The 20,801-nt window shown below is 41.7% G+C and overlaps 1 protein-coding gene across 5 annotated transcripts in view; it reads right to left on the bottom strand.

Moving 5' to 3' along the window:
• The window catches only part of DENND2B (DENN domain containing 2B), a 177,799-nt gene that overhangs the window by 124,227 nt on the left and 32,771 nt on the right, over positions 1 to 20,801 (bottom strand). For 2 of the 5 annotated variants that reach the window (XM_074884443.1, XM_074884446.1), the window contains exon 2: positions 13,518 to 13,606. The gene's annotated coding sequence lies outside the window, so the exon portion shown is untranslated. Of the gene's footprint in view, positions 1 to 12,862; positions 12,998 to 13,517; positions 13,607 to 20,801 lie in introns of those variants that run through there. The other 3 variants (XM_074884444.1, XM_074884447.1, XM_074884445.1) reach the window with 2 other exon arrangements.

Below are 20,801 nucleotides of genomic sequence, written 5' to 3'. Positions count from 1 at the left end.
CTATATATCAATAAATATGTGGGCCCCATATTATTAACAGTATTTTTCTCCTATTTTGCTGCAAAGATGATGCACGGACCACAATAAATTAGCATTTTCTGAAGAACCTTTCTCAACAATTTCATAATCTGTGCTCATAATTTTAGTATTAACTGATAATCAAAGAGGCAATTTCTGTTTCCAGCTGCCTGGACTAAATGCAGGCTAACTCAGCTGATTTCAGTATAAGCAGATTGAATTCAGTTGGTGAGACAGGATGAAACCATTCACTCCTAGACTTTTGCTGGGATGGGCAACAACACCGCTTTCAGAACAACAGGGAATCTGCAGAGGTAGGCCAGCATCCTTCAATAGAATCTAATCTACAAGTGATCATTTACCCCTGCTGGCCCAATATGGACAAAAACAATGTTAATAAACTGGTCAAAATGAGCTGTTTGTATTGCCCCTATCCTTCTATTTCTCTAAGGTGTAACTCGGGCAGCTGCTTTTAAAAATCTCTCCCAGCTTTTATTCCCAACTCCACACACTGTTACTTAGAAAATATTTTTTATTAGCTCAAAGAAAAAAATCTGACATTTCTATGCTTTAAAACTATGACCTAGCAAAACCAGCAAGAATGAAGACATAAGTATATCCTTAGAATAGAATTTACCTCTTCTCAGCCAAAGTTATAGCAGCTCAGCATCTTTAAATATCACAGTGAGAAAGCATAAATAAAAAATTTTAAGTTTCCAGTTCACAGATATAAAATCACATCTCAAACTTTTTGCTGAAGCTTTTCTTTTCTTTTTGCATCTCATTTTTGTTTCTGTCAACATTATAACATAATCTGAGAGGTTCAAAACTAAACGGCTTTAAGCAGTGGGTGAAACCACAGTATGTTAACTGACAGAAGGTTTTGGCTCCTTCATCTTTAAGCATCTATTTCTCAACTGTTGCTTCTCTGCAGCATGGGCTAGAAAGTTTATAGACTTCAATCCAAGACTCCTGATTTCCTAATACATACTGCTTAAGCATGTTTGCTTTTAATTTGTTTGTCTTTGATAACTACAACATTATTGTCTTCCAGCTTCTCCATCTGAATTAACCAATACTGGTCCACATTTACTATAGCTAGTGGCTTTCATCTAAACATCTGATTGTATCAGATGATAGTAAGCACTGCGCATGCCTGTGATGCCACCTAGCAGAGTCATCTCCATCTGACAGGTGACAAAGGTGACGACCATAAAACATGGATAGTGAGAAATGGAGTTAAAGCAGAAGTACAACTGTGATGCCTCTGAGCATTAGCCAGTTCTCCTTCAGCCAAATATAAAGCCATTTTCAATATATAAACTGCAGACAACAGTTACTAACCTGTTTCTTTTCAAAAATAAAATGTTTCTCCTATGTCACATACTCCACAGTCATCTCCAGCACAAGAGATTCTACATTTGAACAATCTGAACAGTGGAATAATGAAACCTTATAAAATACATATCCTTCTCTGTGTTGGATATAGCACAATTCCAAACCAGAGACTAATGCTGAAATACAATCCAGGGGCTGTGCTTCCATTCATAAACTGTTCCATTCAAACACAAGGTCTGGAATGAATTTTACCCTCATGTTCAACCAGAGAGCCACAATTTATTATAGTGCTGCACTTTTCAGTTTCAATCCACACAATTTCAACCATATCCCTAATGTTTTTCCCCATCAAGTCCAATGGAGATTAGCAGACTTCTCAACCAGTATCATCCATAAAGGGAAAATGCAGCAGAATCCAGCTGCCCGGACACACAAAGATGCAAGTCCAGTTATGTACCACATGACTAAAAGAAAAGGAAACCTACTGCGTACACACAGCTTCAACTGTTTAAGCTGGAAAGGCATCAGAACGGTCCTTTCGTTAGTAACGGCATAAGTAGGATCTCAAGCGTACTTACTTCAGCTCTGCCTTTAACTCACCACTAGACTATCTATACAGCAGGCTAGCTCTATTACTCCTTCGTAATATCACAGTAATGCTCCCTGACAGTTTCAAACTACAAAATAAATAACCAGTGCTTCCCATTCATTGCATATGCTGCATCTGAGATGTGTCACAAAGGTACAGGCTTATTTACACCAGTTAAATCTTCAGAGCTGTCTCAGGAGCCTACCTAGGCTCTCTAGGGAGTCACTACCCTCTGATATTCAAATTAAAGGGAAAGAGAGATCCAACAACACTGGTCAGTATGACCAATTTCAATCTATAAGCTCACTACTTTGTGCAGCATTTGTCTCCAGTTTTCCACAGTGTCTTAAAATATTTCTCTGGTAAAAAGACCCCACCAAAAATTGAAACAGAGCTGACAAAATTTTCATCAATAGTTCTCTGCATACAGCAAGGTGAGAGAAGCATCTGATGCCAGGATACCACAAACTAAAAGCAATTTAAATAATTACAACAAACCCCCATCAACTCATGGGCCAGCACAATTTCCACCCATGGGAGAGGAAAAGGAAGAAGAGAAAAAGAGAGTCACAAATCCTTTATAAAATAGATAACATGGTCCTTCAGCCCAAGGATGAAATCCAGCAATCCAATCTGTGATTTAACATGTCATTTTTAAGTATTTATTTTGCTCACAAAGCTTATTGCACTAGAAATCTCTAACAATCAAGATATACTCATACCACACCACAAATCAGATTTCCACAGTACATGGAGAAGTAGAAACTAGGCTTAAGTTAACATAAACCTTTAAATGAAGTCAAAAGGAAATGATGACAGCCATCAGGTACAGAATTCTTCTACAAGTAAAATTTATTAATTGGTTAACTATTAACCAAATTTTCACATGCCAGTAAAAAGCTTTCCATTTGTTAAGTTAAAAGCATGTGTTTTGCTCAGTGTAAAACCACCACCATGTCTCCTTCACATAGTATTCTTACATTTTATCTGCTTGGTCACCTAATAACATGTACAGTGAATCAGCCTAGATTCCTTCAAGTCTTCAAACTCTCTTTGACTGACACTGGGCAACTGTTTTACAGGATGGATGACAATTTAAGATGAACCTGTTTTGACTACAGTTGCTGTAGAACATCTTTTAAATTCAGCTCTGAGTGTCTTTATTTGTGACTAAGGTAAGAAATATTTTTAGCACAGCAGCTATACCTCCATCAGAAGAAGCCTCATCATCTGTTTTGGAAGGCAATATGCCAAAAGAACTGTGGTGCATTTTCATTCACCTCTTGGCTACTGCTTCTTCTAAGGTTTCTGTCTAAAAACAGCCAATCATGGCTTGAATGAGATCTAATTATTCAATTATTTTTAAAGCCTTTCCTTTCCTTATTTCTTCACAGCTTTAAGGACCTCTTACCCTTCAGGGCATTTGTCCTCACGTCTTTCCAACAACTGTAAAACAAAAGGTATTCCCTCACAAAATACCCAGCTATTCTGAGTTACATGGCATTTTTTGAGAAAAAACACATTTCCATCCCTCGTCTTTCATTCTCCTATTGACTATGCCTGAACAGTCATAAAGATGATCTGTTCCCTCCCTCTGCCATTGCTCCTGTGGAGATCAGGAGTAGACATCTGCCATTAGTACATGACAAATTTTGTCTTTCTGAGGTATATCCCGATTTCTTTTTATTCAGCTTCCCCCTCTGCACCTAGCAGATATGAGCTATAAAATACGATTCACGTTTCACTTGCCAGCTTTGACTAGAATTTCCAACAATGCTTGAAAAAGCATTGGATTAATTTATAGCAGTAACCACATAAATAATAATTTATTTATTACTCATTGCTTTAAAATAAATATATTCGCCTATGTGCGTTTCAGTCAAAATCATCACCTCTGAGTTTGGTATAACACAACTGTGGCACTATAAACAGTGCACTAGTGAGCAGCTGAAGCATCACCATTTCCTATCTCAGAGATAGTGCTGGAAATCTCAAGCCAGGGAATTACTCAGTACTGCCTGTGCACAGGCTTGCTGCAGCCAAATGAGATGCTCAATCCCAGAACACAGTCTTGAATTAAGTAGGTTTGCCTTTACTCCCTTGGAAACCTCTCTTGGGCAAAGTTAGGGTCTCCCAAACAAAAGTTTCGACCTGATTTGGAAATAAAAATGTTCCTGGTGAGACTTCTACTACTTGCAGTCTGCTAATACAGATAGCTGAAGCGAGCAGTAATTCATACATACATACGTTATACAGGCACACACAGAGCTATCAGCTAAACTGCACAAGAGCAGTGTGTAGCACCAGGATTGAACTTCATGACCTTTTGATACAGTGCCCCAGGGTCTATCACTTCAGTTAAAAAAACCTCCAATACCTGCCAATATTAGCAAAGCTGCATCCTGTTTGCAATTCCCTGCAAAGATGGACTGAATGCTTGTAAGCAGATCCAATTCTATTCAGGAAAGGTCAACCATGTTACACCACACAAAGCTCTGGAGCACTCCTCAACTTCTTATTTATGTCATATTATCTAATTTATTCAACTAGTGTTTCCCTCCTTTCACCTTCCCTGCATGAGAGAGTCAAATACTTATATTACAGATCCTGCTAGATTTCAAGATACGTTCGTGATAGAAAGAGATCTCAGCATGTCTATAGTTTTATCCTCTTCTTCATTTTATGTATGAGTGTGATTTGGCGTGCAACATATTAATAGATAACCTACAGATAACAAACAATTGCAGATTCCTTCATCTTGTAGTGTTTAATGAGGAATTTCAAAGGGAGAATACTTGAATATATATAAAATGCTCCTGCTCTTTTTTTTTTTTTAATAATTGCAACAGAACAAGTCTAACCGCTTACACGACAGGTTCAACTGTGGCCAACATACCTACCTGAATCTCCACAACCCTTCTGCACAAAAGCCAGTTTGATTCAAGGGTGCCCAAGCCTGCCCTGTAATAGAACATTGGTGCTTCTGCTCCATTCCCCAAAACTTCAATCTGACATTTATTTCCTTGGTCACTAAAATAATGAATAAAACTTAAAGGTATTAATTCATCACTGGTTCAGCCCCGTACAGGAGGTACTGCAAATTACAGAGGAATGCAACTAGTCCTAGCTGGCTAGTTCACATACAAAGAGCAGAATCAGTAACAAAGAGCAGGAAGAATAAGTTTCTCTTCTTATCCATATGCTTTCCTGACTAGGGCCGGCAGGGGATTTTCTGGGGGATTTACTGATAAAACACAGCTTTGTCACATTTGTCAGACCTGAGGCTGTCATGGAAACATAACTGATGTGACAACCGTTAATGAGCCACTGTCACGAGGGCAATCTGTCCAAGCCAACAGATTTGCTGCTCCTGTTCAGTAGCGGGCGGCAGTAAAACAGCCTAGCAGGCTCTCAGCATCACCCTGCCACCACAAGTGTCCTGGACTGTTTTGTTTTGGGAACACCATGTGTTCATGCTACTGAAAAAATATTTTACAGGATTCCCAGTCTGCAATGATGGGTTGGTTGGTTGGGTTGTTTTTTAAACCAGATTGTAAGCAAATGTTGAAATGATAAGTATTACGCTGAGCCAGAAGTCTGGGTTTTGACTTCGCTCCTCTTCTGCCCACCTTGTGGGAAGTCAACCACTCATCCAAAAGAATAATTACCTTTTAACAAGGTTTTCTTTCCTCTTTCACAGATAATCAGCTGGGTTTTTTCTGCACTCTTCCTCCAACCTATTCCTAGCATCTTCATTTTCTACCCAGACTCAGGAGTAGCCAACTGTTCCCTCGCTGCAAGCAACAGGTTTCTACTATTAAAAATTATTTGCCAGGAGAAAAGGAAATATTTTAATACTTCCATAAGCCAGCACATCATTTGGCACCAATACAGGAAGCAGGAATTCATCCTTCTCAGAACCAGTGGCAGTTCATTTTGGAGCCTGTCCTCTCTCTGTGTCCCTGAGGGGCACACGTGATGCCAGATCTCAGAAGACAGTAAGCCCATGTGCATTGCTACTGTAGGCAAGGTCATACATCTCACCAGCAACGCAACTGCCAAACTGACATTACACACCCAATACAACTTGGCAAGAGGCTGATGCACAAGAGAGCTTCACCTAATGCAGCCTGGTTCTGCACAAAGAAATTTTATTAAGGTGGAAAAAGAGTAATGTGGCCATTTGTTCAGGATTTCAGGACATCACACAGCCTGACCAGAGCAGCCATTGACTGACACCCAGAATCTCTGGATAAATGGCCACTTTGCAATCAGTCTGCCCTATCCAGAACATGAACTGCATAGATTTTCAAAAAAATCATGGAAACCTTTAGCATAACTCCATTGGCTTCATCTTTCTCTACCTGAGAATCTGGCCATACTTTTAGAACAGGTAGGTACATCCATGTTATCAGAGCCATCAGTGCCACAGGCACAGGCACTGCGCTGGGATCTGCCAACAAGGTGCTGCAGCTGATGACCTCAGGCTGCCTCCTGGATGCCCCGTTCTTCCAGATGGTCATAAATCCCCAGGAAACATTCTGTGCTATTGTAGTACACAGCACTGAGTCATGCTTACATTTGTTTTCTACTGTCCATGCATGTCAGCCAATAGTAAATAAAACACAGCAGGGACCTTAGCTCTTGATGCGTCTCAGCAGAAAGCTGGATGATGTCTCCGTAGGAGAAGAAAGCAGATCTTAATCCAAATGCCAGATTTGACAGTATATTATACTATCCACTGACTCTGGCACAAAAGAGATTATAACCTGCTGATGGTGTCCCCTGTACAACCAGCTTGTATCGCAGTCCCCTCACCACACACAAAGAGCTCCAAATACGTGGGCATGAAGGGAGCATTTTAAAATGCAGTAAGGTTCAACCTCTGCCTTCATACAACCTTTTCACTAAAAAACCTCTCATTTTCAGGGAGACATCTGTTGAGAAAGAAACCTGGACACAACTGCTGGATAGAAAGTGAAAAAGCCTCACTCTCATTGCTACCCTTTCCCCTGTCTCCATGGTCCCTGAGGTGAGGAGGAGGAGGGCGCAGGCAGCACACGGCAACAGTCAGGGTCCATAAGGACCTCAGCTCTGCCTGTGTTTTGGGACCACCTCCTCTGTGCCTTGACAGCAGCTCTGGCCTGGCTCATGGGAACAGCAGTCCAGCCCAGCTGATCATCCAATCACCGTCAAGGACACAAGTTCTCTGGGCTGAAAAATGCAGTCTCCTCTCAGCCCATGGCAACTCCGGAGCAGTGTAACCTTCTCACCTCATGCTACTCCTTGCTCTCACCTTTTGTGACTCCTGCTCCCCTGAGCATCCCAAGCAGGGGCAGAGGGAACAGTCCCATGAAAGCAGATGACATTACAGCATCATGGCAGAGGCTCACTGCTGTAGGAGATAGAAGATGTAAATGGATCATCTTATGCAGCTTCAGGGACAGGACTGGCTCTCCTTCTCCACTGGTGTCTCAGATCAGGAAGAGAGCTGTGCTTCAGCTGCCCAGGCTAGGCTTACAGGTGGCACACAAGGGTAGTGCTTTCCACAGGAAACAAAAGGGGTGGCCAGACAGCCGCCTGTGCATGTCCCGGGGTGATACCACTCAACTTACTGTCATGTGCTTCTGCTAATAAAAGAGCACTGAAAAAACAGTGTTTGCTCTTAGGTCTTCATATGTTCCCAAAACCCAATCTGCTGCCCGGAGCATGAGTGTAGCAGGGTCAGTACAATGGTGAAACCCAGTCTGACGCACAGCGGAGCAGCACTAATCCTGAGCATCAGCTCATTACACAAAGCATATCCATTGTCCAAAAGTGGGTTTTTTTCCACTCTTCTCTCCGAAACCAACTTGTCTCCAAAAACCAACACCAGAATGAGTCACTCGAAATTATTTTTTAGGCAGGTTTCTGAAGACTGAGTTGTGATATGTCCCCTTCCCTGTGACAACACGCCAGAAAACCCCCAGGGAGCTCTCCCATGAACTGCTGGGGGATGAATGCAACAGGCTGAGCTCTTCAGCTTCTCACCTCCCCCAGCACAGGTTTGAACATGTTGACAGCAGAGTGGTATGAAGATGGTTTTGTCCTTCACAATTCTTTTGGATAAACAGGATTGTGCTCTACATCAGATTTTTCTTTGTAACTTTACTCAATACTTTTCTTGGCTTGACGCTCTTGACAACTCAGTCATAAAACAGCTCTCTCTGGAATACGCCATTCAAATTAATCAGCTGTCAGCTATTCTCCTTTTAAAACTAATAATAGAAGATCTGCATGGGCCTGTGAGAGACTGAAACATAGGAATGCGAATTGTGCAGCTGCAAATGTTTCCATACTGCTGCAGCTCTCAAATTGTTTTTTGCTCTCTACCAAAAAGGCATGAAATAGCATTGCAGGGAGCAGGTTTTGTTCTGTCAAAATTGTCCAGCTATCCTCAGCATGTCCATAATGTGGTAAACACTTAGTGATGCCTTTTAACTTTCAAACCTGCTTTAAAGAGGGGAAGGATGTTCTGGTCATAAATCACCAGGCTCTGCTGGACCAGGAGCACAGGTAATTTGCTGGCTTGTATCCATTTGATGCCAGCTGCACAAGGGATGCCAAATTTTGCTCTTGCTATTGGCAGAAGTTTTAACCTCTGATTCATCTTTTTGTCACCAAACTGCAAGTGGAGGGGGAAAAAGTTGTTCAAGGGCGGAGCACTGCCTCTAGCAGGATTGGGAAATGGGACTCTTTTTAACAGCCCCTTGCATACAGAAGTTTGGCTCCAAGTGGGCAAAGAGGATTAATGCTACATGAGGCTTGAACTCAGAATAAAAGCTGGCACTGGAAGAAAGCCAACTGTGCAACACTCCTCTAACTGCTTAGGGAACTCTGCTGTTGTCATGCGAAGCTGAGGAACTAGGAGGCTCTATTCAAAAAGCACTCAGAGTGGAAGCACACTTTCAAATCCTGATGAAGGAACAAGAGCAGCACCTGCCTCTTCCAGGTCTGCCTGCAGCTAGTACCATCAGGGGACTTTGCCTCTACAAGCAGTAGGTTCACTTTCAGCCTGAAAAATATTGTTAAAAGCCTCTCAGGCTTTTAAGAGAAAGAAGAAGTTTAAATCCCAGACCGGAAGCCTTAATTATAATGGATTTGTGTGAAAGTTGCCAGATCTCTCCCTGCTCTGTGATCAGGGCTGTGCCAAGAGTCTGCTTTGTGTCACACCAGCAACTGTGTTAAGTTCAGCAAAGTAACTGGGTCAAAGATGCAAAGGCAGAACAGACATCACTGATTAGCACTAATGATAGCCTGGTCTGCGGAGCAGAATGACAGTGCAATCGTTCCAAGGTTCTTGCTGTAATTAAAGGTAGCCACACTCATGAGCTGCTTAGAACAAATCCTTTTGCATGTCACATTTTACACCTTAGAAAGTCACACAGACTCACCAAGACCAGAAAACAGCCTGTGAGAGGAAACAACTGTGAGAACTAGTTGTTCACACTGCTGGAATTGAAATTAAATTACAGAATATAAGAAAAGATTTGAGCACCATTATGAGCAGCTCTTCTAAATATGCAGCACTGTTGTTTTCAATCAATGAATTCCATCTATTGTGAGCACAGGGTTACAGATGGAAAATACTGATCTCATGTTCAAGAATTTAATGGTGCATCTGTCCACAACTGTAATGCCAGGTGCTCTGAAGATCACTCAACCTTCAAAGAAAACAGCAGAAACTGAGACAACTACAGTGTTTTTTCCAGTGCCTCACAGACTTTCCCCAAGAAGAAAAACCAAAGAGATGGGAGTTATTTAGAGAAGGGAGTAAGAGCAGAAACAAATATTGAATGATGCAAAGTAAGTCCTAGCCTTCTAGATAGCCTCAGCTCATTTGCAAACAAAGCAGTGTATTTCCAAATAATAAAGACAAATACATCAATAAAGCAATTAACCTGGAACTCACTGCAACAAACAACAGGGAAACAAACTGTAAACCTATGGATAGGGGGAGTGCAAGCAGTTATACAAAAACTGATCTTATGCAAGATAAAACAAGCAATTAAAACATTATAACTCAGAATATGAGTTACTCATTAGATAGTCAAGAAGAGAACAAAAAAGTATTTCTACCACGTCCTTTCACTTTCCTTCTAAGTGCAATGAGACAGGACACAACTAATCCTATCAAAAACACACATTAATCTCTCCGGAAAACTCAAGAGTCACTGACTATCCACTGACAAAATGTGGGCGTACAGCCACTGGCAGAAACGTGGTGAACACACGGGACCAACAAGGAGATTTACATCAGGACAACAACATAAAGCAACTCCCTTCAAGAAATGAATGCGCCTATAAAGTGACAACTACAGCAAGCTGCAAATGCTGGGCTAAGGACCTGTCCACAGGAGCCGTGTTGAGCAGAGCCGCCTGCACAGACTGCTGCAAGAACTCCACATGCGTTACCAGGTGTAGCAGCAGCCTTCCTGAATCACTTAGTGTCTTAATGGATGAAAAAAAAAAAAACTCCAACGTGCCAATGCCTGTGTGCTGCTGGTTACATTTCTGCCCAACCATAGTAAGTCAGCTATAGGATATGTTATTATGAGTGTAGTTATACTATGATTTATAGATTATTTTTTTTTAATTTCCTACTGGTAAGGTATATGTAGTGTATAACATATGAAAACTTCATTTGGAACCATTCAGAATGCTAGGACATATGGAAATTATATTAAAGGACTACAGGAATGATGCCTTGTATCACTTTTCAAAGTAATATGTAAATACTACAACACGGACCATTAAGGGAAATGCCACTCAGCCAGAAACACTGGGAGAGAACTCACCAGGCTTCCCGCTGCATTGCGCCACACAACAGATAGACGCCACAAAGCAACTGTTGCCTTTGAAATGCCCAATTTGCAACACCATGCAGAGATCTCTCAAGAGTCTCAAGCTGACCAGCTGTAAAATGTAAGCATTTAAAAGCAGTGGTTCTGATTTTGAAAATCATAATCTTTGTCTGTCTCAGAAATTTCAGCGACTAATAGTATTTTCCCGCAAATGAGCCTTAAACTTGGGTAATCATCAGTGTTTCTTAAGGAGGGGGATGGTTCAAATTAACACACCAGCTCCACAGATATTTCATTTCTTGTGAAGAATGGCACAAGGATTTCTTATTAAACTGCTCCCAACCAAACAGATGAAAAATTATTATATTTTCCAATCACTTAACCAAATTATCAATTGATATTCACTAACAGCAGTATTTTATTTATAGAATCAAGCTGGTCAAATCTGGTAGGCAAGAAGGGCACACGATCAGCCCTCAGTTCTCAGATGGCAGCCATCAGTTCTGCACAGATGTTGCAGAAAGATCGCCTGCTCCAGGACAGCCTGCTTCTCCCTCATGATTGCTCTACTGGCAGATCACAGCGATAACAGTGTTTTCCCCCTAAAATCTTCCTAAAACTCCTCCCTGAAGCACAGCCAATACTGCCCTTTAATCAAGGAACAATTTGCACACACAGACACACTCATAAACAATGGCCACTTGTGAGGAGGGGAGGTGGAATACAAGGATCTGATTTCCATTCACTGCACTTTCTCCCTCTAGGACAATTTTAGGAGAAAGCGGAAATAAGCATCACTATTATCTCCAGTATGTGTTAGCAGCCACCCTGAAGCCAGCCAGCAGTGCCTGGCATTGTTTGGAGGAACACAAAAGACCTTCTGTTTGGAAAGTTCAAGAAAGAAAGTGGAAAGCCTGTGGCCTGGTCCTGCAGTCAAGAGACTGAAGTAGAGGCTGAGAAGTTCTCAGGCAGAGGCTGATCTGAAGCCCTTTGAAGTTGACGGGAAAACTCCCATGGACTCCAGCAAGCTTTGGATCATGCCTGAAACGCACAGAAGGGAGCAAAGCAGCATAAAAGTACAAATGAGCATCTGCTATAGGGGAGTTTAAACAGCACATGGGTGACCTAATCTTTTTATCATGGTTATCAGTACAGTGTATTTTTGCGATGTTCGCGGAAGCAGGATTATATCCATTTTCTAAGTCTTTTCATTAGGACATAGCAGTTGTACAGAAATCATTAGGTATTTTTCTGCTTAAAATGCTATGCATGCTATCCTAGTGTTGAGTGTTGAATACAGCATTTAGCAAACATCTCTGAGGAAATGGGGGAAAAAGACCCTTTCAAATTGCCGAAATTACTAGTTTTCTACTTTCTTCCCCTGCTACCCTCTCCCAGAAAAAGCTGGTTTAAAGCTATGAAAAATACAGTCCAGGACTGAAAACCTTATTGAGAACAATGCTGCCAGCATCATCTATTCATAAACAGCAGTTTGAGACAGAGCCCAGCCCAGAAGAGACTCTTTAGCAGCACATTCTCCAAACAATTGCTAAAGGATCCCAAGTGTGTGGAGGTTCCAAATCCTCTGCTTAATTAAGGTGCAATTAATTCTCTCATTAAAGATGAAAATAGGAGCATCCAAGAAGACCAACATGTCTTCTGAATTCTCTAACACTTCCATAATTATTTTCTTGCGTATAGGAGTAATTGTTGCAGTGGTTTTAAAGTTTGGTGCTGTCTAGATCCTAAGTTACATTTTCTGTGAATTAATTTCTTAGCAACTCTTTTTTTAAAAAAAAAAAAAAAACACACTTTTTGCAGCCTTTGCACAGGATTCAACAAAAAGCCAAAGTATCTTTTTTTTTTTTTTTTTTTTTTCAAAAATGCAGGATGTTTCCTCTTTCCCTGGCTAATAGAATCCAACTGTTGCCGCATGACATCATTCCCCAGAGCTAGGGAATCCAAGCTTGCTCAGACACTCGGCTGGGAGTAAACACCACAGAAAAAAAGAAAAACAAAACACACCAAACTTTAAAATGGGAGGAAATAACATTAAAAAGGCAATTTTTGTTACCTGAAGTTTGGAGCCTTTCCCTTTCCACTCCATTCTTAGATTTGTATTTCCCAGACAAAACTCTGTCTTATTATCTGAGGCAATCAGAAAACCAGTCGATTAGCGTCTAATACCTGCTGTGCTTCCCACAACTCCTTCATATGACCTTTCGCAGCACTGATTCCAGCTAAAATGATTGCAGAGAACACAGACTGGCCAGGCCAGTTGTCATGGAGACCTCTCTCTCTCTTTTCATACGCACGCGCGCGCATACACACACACACAGATTTAAACAATTCTGGGAGGCATCCACAAAACAGCATGCCTTTTCATCAGCTAAGTTTTTGAAGCATTCCACCCCTCCTCCAAGCCCTCCCTAGAGTCAGCCCAGGAAGCTGAGCTTTGGTCATGAATCGATTGTTCAAATTAGAGATATTGCCTTTTAAAAAAGAAAACCAGCACAGAGCTTGTACTTTTTTTTTTCCCCCAGGAAGGAACACAGAGGTGTTTGCTTGCCAAAGCTTTGAACTAAAAGTAAATCTATTGCATTCAAACCTGTGGGCTATTTGTCTTCACCCGACTTGTTATGAATTTGATATCTGAAAGCACTAAGGCTTTATTGAAATACAATCACGCAGATTACAAGAAATGCTGCTGGCATGGCCTGACTGCTTACCTTGCTGTTCTCCCAGTACCCAGCCAGTGACTTAATTAGCACAGGTATTCATCGTGGTCATGCAGGACTTCCCGTATTCTTTCATGTTTCTGTAATTAACAAGTAAAATGTGCAGGTCAGGAACATTCAACTCAAACAAAAAATCCCCCAGCTAAACATGAAAAAACAGATACATTTGGAAGTTCTCATACTCTTACCCAAAACTCGCTATCTCCCAGTTAAAGGAGAAACCCATTTCAATGACGTTTGCAAATACAAAAACAGATTCATTTACCATGTTCATTGGCACCGTGGTTGCAAAACAAAACTTATTCCAAACATAAAAACACAACATTTTTTCCATGACAAAAAAAAAATCTAAATTAATCCCCAGTAACATCATATAGTAAAGCCTGGACTGATTAATCAAGAGAACAGAAAATACTTTAAAAAAAAAGAAGAAAGAAAAAGAACATTTAGTAAGGAAATTCAGTAAGAAGTATTTGGACTCAGAAGAACAGCACCATGCCCAAAGTCTTTACAGTTCAAAAAATAGCTTAGAGACTTACTCTTTAGAGGATTTAACCAGAGTCAGTCATTCAAAGTTTTAAAACTTCATAAAAGATCCTAAAGGGACTGCATGACTTTGCTTTCTGCAATGAGTAGTGTAAGCAACAGTCCCTCTAGTGGGCGTAAAATTGCAAAGCTGGCTATGCCCTACTCAGGAGGAAATCAGTTTCTTTTTTCTCTATCAACCACTTCATTATGCTGTTATGATATTCTACTCCTGCATTAAAAACTTGAAATAAAATTAGCATATGAAACCCTTTATATGTTATTTAGGGAGCTGAATACAAGAGAATGTGTATGTACATTACATAATCAACACTGCTAGGTTTACACAGGAGGAGATATAAAAGAGTTCCAACCTAATACTCTTCTGGCTGTGTTTGTAACACGATAGCAAAGGTGGGATTAGAACAAACCTAGACAGTGAGGTAGCCAAGATGTCTTATGAGAACACCTATCTCTCCATATAGCTATTATAAGATATAAACTTACACTGGAGCATGTTACTGACTGTACTTCTGAAACCTCTACTTTTTGCAAGTGACAGAGCTCCCAGCAGGTTGTACACTTAAACCACCTCTTTCTATCAAAAACACTACCCAAAGGCGTGTACATGAGGCATATCTTACACTGTTACCAAAAACTGCATGCAGACTGTTCACAGGTAGATGGCTATAGAGACAGCTACTTCAGCTGTCAAGAACCCAGAAGATGCTGACATGGCATTACATGAAAGTTTTTCTAGACATGAAAGTGCCACATGCTAAGCTTGCAAGTTCACACTGAATTCCCTTAAAAATGCACCAGTGAAGTCCAGCAGAACCACAGGAGACAAATATAAAAAAATATGACATGTTTTTGTCTTGAAAAGTTCCCTTTGGTGTATGACTTGAGTTAAACTCATCACATGCTGCAAGTGAGCACAGTTTCAGCAGCATAACTGGGGAAAGAGGGAGACAGGTAGCTTCTCCCAAGAAAGGCCTGTTTTACTCTACAGCACTGCAGAGGGAGTGGTCAGAGACATGGAAGTAATAAAAAAAAAAAAATCAACCTCGGAATTGATCAGTGGACAGGTGAAATGGCTGATCAGCCTCAGATTTTCTATTGACCCCGTTACTAGTAGCATGGGAGTACGTACCAACCATCTGCATCGCATCCCACTCCAGAGTTTATCACAAGGCTCTGTAGCACTTCATTAGGTGACCACATCTACACATATGGTCAGGATCTCAGGAGAGCATGCAAGCTAACATTTATAAACAATTGAAAATGCTCATTGCATTACATGTACACTCAGTTACAGTTTAAAGTTCCAACCAAAACAAATGAAGTAGTTAAAATATATTATGCATGCACAAATACGTAGGTACAAAACACAGTAGTAAAACGATGGCCCAAGCTTTGGTCTTGGGCAGGTGACTACCACAGAAGACCCCGGACAAGCACTTTTCTGTTCTAAGCCTCATAAATATAAGCCAATTTGTTGCCAAAAGGTGAAATATTTTGCTCAGATTTGCCCCAGTGAAACAAGAACCATTCCTACCTTTTACTTTTTTCTCACTGGGCTTTTCTATGGTCATCAAGACCTCAGAACAAAATTGAGGATCAGGGCGGAGTTTGGGATCATAAACAGAGGACATCATGAGCAGCTGATGTTATGTTAATTACAGTGTCATGGCTACACTGCATTAGAATACGTATCCTCATCCCCTGCAGGAGACAGACAATCCATTACTCACACATGGCTGATGTTTAGTTTCCTATTTCCAATACACTTCCCATTTCTGATGGGTTGAACACACTCCTTGCTATGCTCTGTGGTCCCAAGCGCAGGAGGCAGAAGCCACGTGAGACGCACAGGAGCAGACCTGCACTAACAAGATGAGTGTGTCGTGAGGAGTCCTCACCCGGGCACACCTGGCGTCTCTGCCCTTGAGACTGAAAAGCGAAGGATGAGCCGCTCTCTCCACAAGCTGCGTGGTCTGAGAATCTTTACTGAACACTTTCCAAATCAAGCGGCCATCATCAGCAACAGGAGAGAAAACAAAAATCAGATTTGCTTCTAAATGACTCATGAAATTTTATCTCTTTCAGTAAGTGAAAACACCACATCAACTTTGGGATTTAAAAAAACAAAACCAGAGATGAGCTACAGGCTAAGCTGCCCACAACAACAGCACAAATCTCTGGTAGGTGTAAACAGAGATGAATCACTACACAACTTCAGTAACAGTTTCCTTTGCATTATTTAAACAAAATGAAGTTCCACATAAAAATACTCTTGTAAAATTATTTATGATTTTTCCCCCTCCTCGAATAACTTTCTGCCCTTCAGCAGAGCTTCTGTCCCTTTCCCATAGAAGATGGCCACCTTATCTCTCTGCTTCTCATGTCACCTCTACGCCACAGTTACTGACCATTTTTCCAGTGACCTCAACAGATATGTACATCTGAACTTAGATGAATTTAAGACTCAACAGCAAAAAATGAAGCTTCAGTACCCTGTTCCAGTATATTTTTAACCCAATACCATGAAGAGGCAAGTGCCTGCAGCTCCTGCTGACCTCACTGGGAGAGGCAGAGCTAGGCAGCAGCACGTCCTCATCACCAGGCAGTGACTTGCAGAGGTATGGAAATAAGGGGAAAGGCCCCCACCAGCCCATACTATAAAGTGTGCATGCACTACAAAAACTGTGCTCTCTGAGCTTTATTTAGAGGCCCAGCCCTCAACATTTTTGCATAGGGCGTTCTGTGACTACCAGGTGGGACAAGACAATGACATCCAGGACAGCAGCCACCATACTCTTTGAAGCAGTCCCACACCACCATTGAGTTCTTTGAATTAATAGCCCACAGCACTGGCCTTTATTGTTAACACTCCAACACAACAGCATAAGAGCACAGCAGTAAAGCACACTGCACAAGATAACACCTCTGACCCCAAAAGCATCATTCTACTTGAGAAAATAAAACTTAGTGACTTCGGTGGCATTAACAATTTTACCTCACTGCATCATGATTTGCTAGGATTATGGTATCATAGTAAGTAGTACAAAAGCATTTTGTACCCCTGCAAACAATAGCAAAGGAGTTGACCCAACATACGAGCCCCCCCCCGGTTGCAAGGAGACTGCCCAGGTGTAAGTCTAAGATCAGTCACCTATGAACTTGCTTTCTTCCTCCATTTCAGCATCAGATCTATTACCCATAGTATTTCCACAACTCTCTCTTCTAGCAGGAGAATTAAAAATTTCCATGAGTTCTTTAATAGCCCAACAAGGATCATGTTTGAAGTACTGTAGTGATTTCACTAACCCAGAAAAAAAGTGTATATATATATACACACACAAAGTATATATATATACACACACACATATACTATATGTATGTAGGAAATTACTAATAGCTGTACACTCTTTGAGATGCTGCCAATCCCTTTATGGCCCCATATCCCATTTCAGTTTGATCTCATTCTGCAAATGAAAGCCTACCATACTTGGGTCTGACCCCGACATCTCAGCTGGGTGCAAGACAGCAATTTGTAAAAGTTTCTAAGTGATGCAGTGAAACTAAGAGGATATCTGTACCTGGGGGGTCATGACAAGAAGCTGACACACATTAAACTCCTGTGCAAACACTCATTCAGAAATAAAGTTGCTTAACTTTGTGGCTATTATTGTTTTAGGCCCTGATTCAGCAAAGCACTTAAACATTGACTTCAAAAGAGCTTAAAAATATGCCAAGCATGTGCTACAATATTTTACCAAAGTGGTGCTTTAATAATGTTGCATATTTCAGAAAAGAGAGAAAGAAAGGCAATTAAAGCTTTAAGATGTTGTTTGGTGATATAACCAGGACACGCTCCTCATGTTAAACCTAATAATGACGTTGAAAATCTGCTGAGCAATAAGATGAATAATTCCTTAATAAAACAACTTTAAACCTGAACAGTGTAGAATTAACTCATGTAAATGCCTGGTTTGAGAATTACCCATACCTATAGTCTGACTCATGACAGGAGACACATATTACAGCTCACCCTGCTAGGAAAAAGGTGCAAAGCCAAAGAAACCATACAAACTGGCTCTGGGCCCGGGCAGCCAATTCAGCCAGCCCTCAACACCCCAGTGCTGCACACTGTGTCAGATGGCACCAGGCCAAGGCACAAGCCAAGCCATAGGGATAACCAAAAGGTGGGAACCTCATGTAAGTCAGTCCTTCTGCTCCTTAATTCTCCAGAACCAGCCCTGCCTGCAACCCATCTGCACTCCAGCCAACACCCTTCCTGTGCGTGGCTGTGCTGTATCCCAGGCATGCCTGAAAAGGAAAGACAGGAAGCTGTAGGACCAAAACTGATGGAAGGGGGAAGCCCCCAAGGGGGGATTATTTGTCCTGCCTGGACAAAACAAGAAAATTTTGCCCTTTATAGGTGTTAGTCTCTTCCTATACCATTTTTTCTGCATATATCCCCATCAAGCATGGATTTATGTCCCAAGAAGGGCAAATGAGACAAACAGGCTTCCTCTGGGAACTAGCCATATCAGGACAGATGTCAATGAGTTGCTTGAAATTCCACAGGAATTCTGATTTGACCCTACATGAATGCGAGAGATCTCAATTTGTCTTAGTTCACTACTGTTTCTTTTAAGTAAAAGCCAAAGGGCGAGTTTCTGTTGCCCTCATTCACAGTACACATCCTGCAACACAAGACGCTACACATGGGACTAGAAGACAATTTAAAAAACAGATCCCCTCACACCTGGAATTAAAATGCAAGGAGGACTTACTAGAATATAACTCTGGAAGGACTAAATCTTGCATGCAACCAAGCAAGCGCTGCAAAACTTTGACTTAATGGGAATAGAGGGGCAGAATCCTTCTCAGAGCACATAAATGATGGGAACACAGATCCTTTAAGCCAAATCCCCACCTGAAGAGGCACTTTTCAAACTTGTCAAGGTAGCCCTTCCTCTACTTGCCTTCAGGTAGAGGGACAAAGAACATGGTGCTGTTGGGAACCATCTCCATTGTTACGTTGGCTCTAGAGCTAATAAAGGGAAGAGTCTTAGCAAAGCAATGGACATGAGGACAGGTATATTCAAAATGCAGTGCTGGTGTCCAAAGCAGAATATGGGTGGTGGTTGGATTTCTTGCATTTTTCCCCCACTGCGAAAGAGGTCTTAATTTAAACTCAAAATGGAAAATAACAGGGCCTAAGGCTGAGCATCCAGTACGATTTCACCTTGTTTACATGAGAAAAATCACAACCAATAGTACTGCATGCTCTTGAACTTCTAAATTAATAAATAGATACATAAATAATGACAGAATGTGTTGTGATTCCTTTTGATCATCAACTATGAAAGTTCACAGGAAGTTTATGCAACCCTCTCTGACTGGATAGATCTTATCTTCCAAAGACTATTAGCCAAGAGACTAAGAAGAACGTGTCAGCCTGATGTTCCTTTGGACAAAAAGCAATGACTTATCTGTGTGCTAATTCTGCAGTTGGCTTCCTTTACGTTAGTCATGACTTGAACCTCCAAGTTGGCCTGGAGACCCTGCGAACTGCTGGTAACATGCTGCGGGATGCCTGTGAGCCCTGCTTAGCATCTCTGGGGAGGAAGGGTACTGCAAGCACCAGCCTAGTACTAGTCCCATCACCTACACCCCATTGAAATCAAAGCCAAATGCGACAGCATGTTTCCTTAGGCATACAACAAGCTTGTCTTTCATATTATCATAATCATCACAGCAGGCAGATTTTTCAAGCCACAGACAATAAAGCTATTTTCTTCTCTATTTTGGATAGAGCAGATAAACAAAATACTGCTTTGAATATGCACAGCTCCTTTCATTCATGGCCCTCAGCGTGCTTTACAAAGCCCAGTAAACGTCACTGCTGTGTGGCTGCTTGGAAAAGAGGAGTTAAGTGGCTTGGCCCCTCAGACACAGTTTGTCACCAACTGGGTTCTGACCACCAGAATCTGCTGCCTCCTCTGAGATCACAGTTAGGACCTGAAAGACAGCTGGGGTCAGCTAAACTCCAAGGGATATCAGAACTTTCTTCTTCCTGGAAAACAATTTGGGCATGGGAAACAGCTGAAATCAAGCTTTCCTTCTAGCTCGTTTCCAGTGCCATGGAGGAAATGAAAGTCAGTGACAGTGGAGTGACTAGGATGAGCTTGTGCAAAACAAAAGAAATCCAAAACCAGACCATGCAGACAGTTCAAAAACGTTTTGTAATCTCAGTGTTGGTTTCTCAGTACCTCAGTGCTTCCTGGGTTTAGCAATGGAGTGTGGTACAGAGATATCCAAATGAGCTGCAGCCACCATAACTCCAGAACTGGAAGCAGCACATCCCCAACAGCGCAACACAGTGCTTGAACCAGTGCAGCTGTATTTTTTCAGGAAGGGGGTCGTGCCTCCGCACAGTGCCCCCACTGCGCCGTAGGGCTGTGCAGACCTCCTGGAGTCAGCTCCCGGGCTCTCTGTGTCCAGCTCCATTGTGCGGCACAGACATTCCCTGAGCAACATACTGCAGACCACAGAGGAAGCCAGTCCCAGCGCAGGGAATTCAGCTCCCAGCGCCCGCGCTCCAGATGAATGCCTTACAAGCAAGGTCACTCCTCCTCCTCCTTCAATTCTGTGTGCTCTTCCAAACAGAGCTGGGGGATGCCTCTGAAAACAGCCCCACACCCCAGGAAGGACTCTCCAGACACCCCCTTTTAGGCT

The sequence above is a fragment of the Strix uralensis genome, chromosome 15 (genome assembly GCF_047716275.1).
Source record: "Strix uralensis isolate ZFMK-TIS-50842 chromosome 15, bStrUra1, whole genome shotgun sequence".
NCBI lineage: Eukaryota > Metazoa > Chordata > Aves > Strigiformes > Strigidae > Strix > Strix uralensis.
The sequence above is the reverse complement of the archived record's forward strand: the minus strand, read 5'-3'. Positions and strand labels throughout refer to the sequence as shown.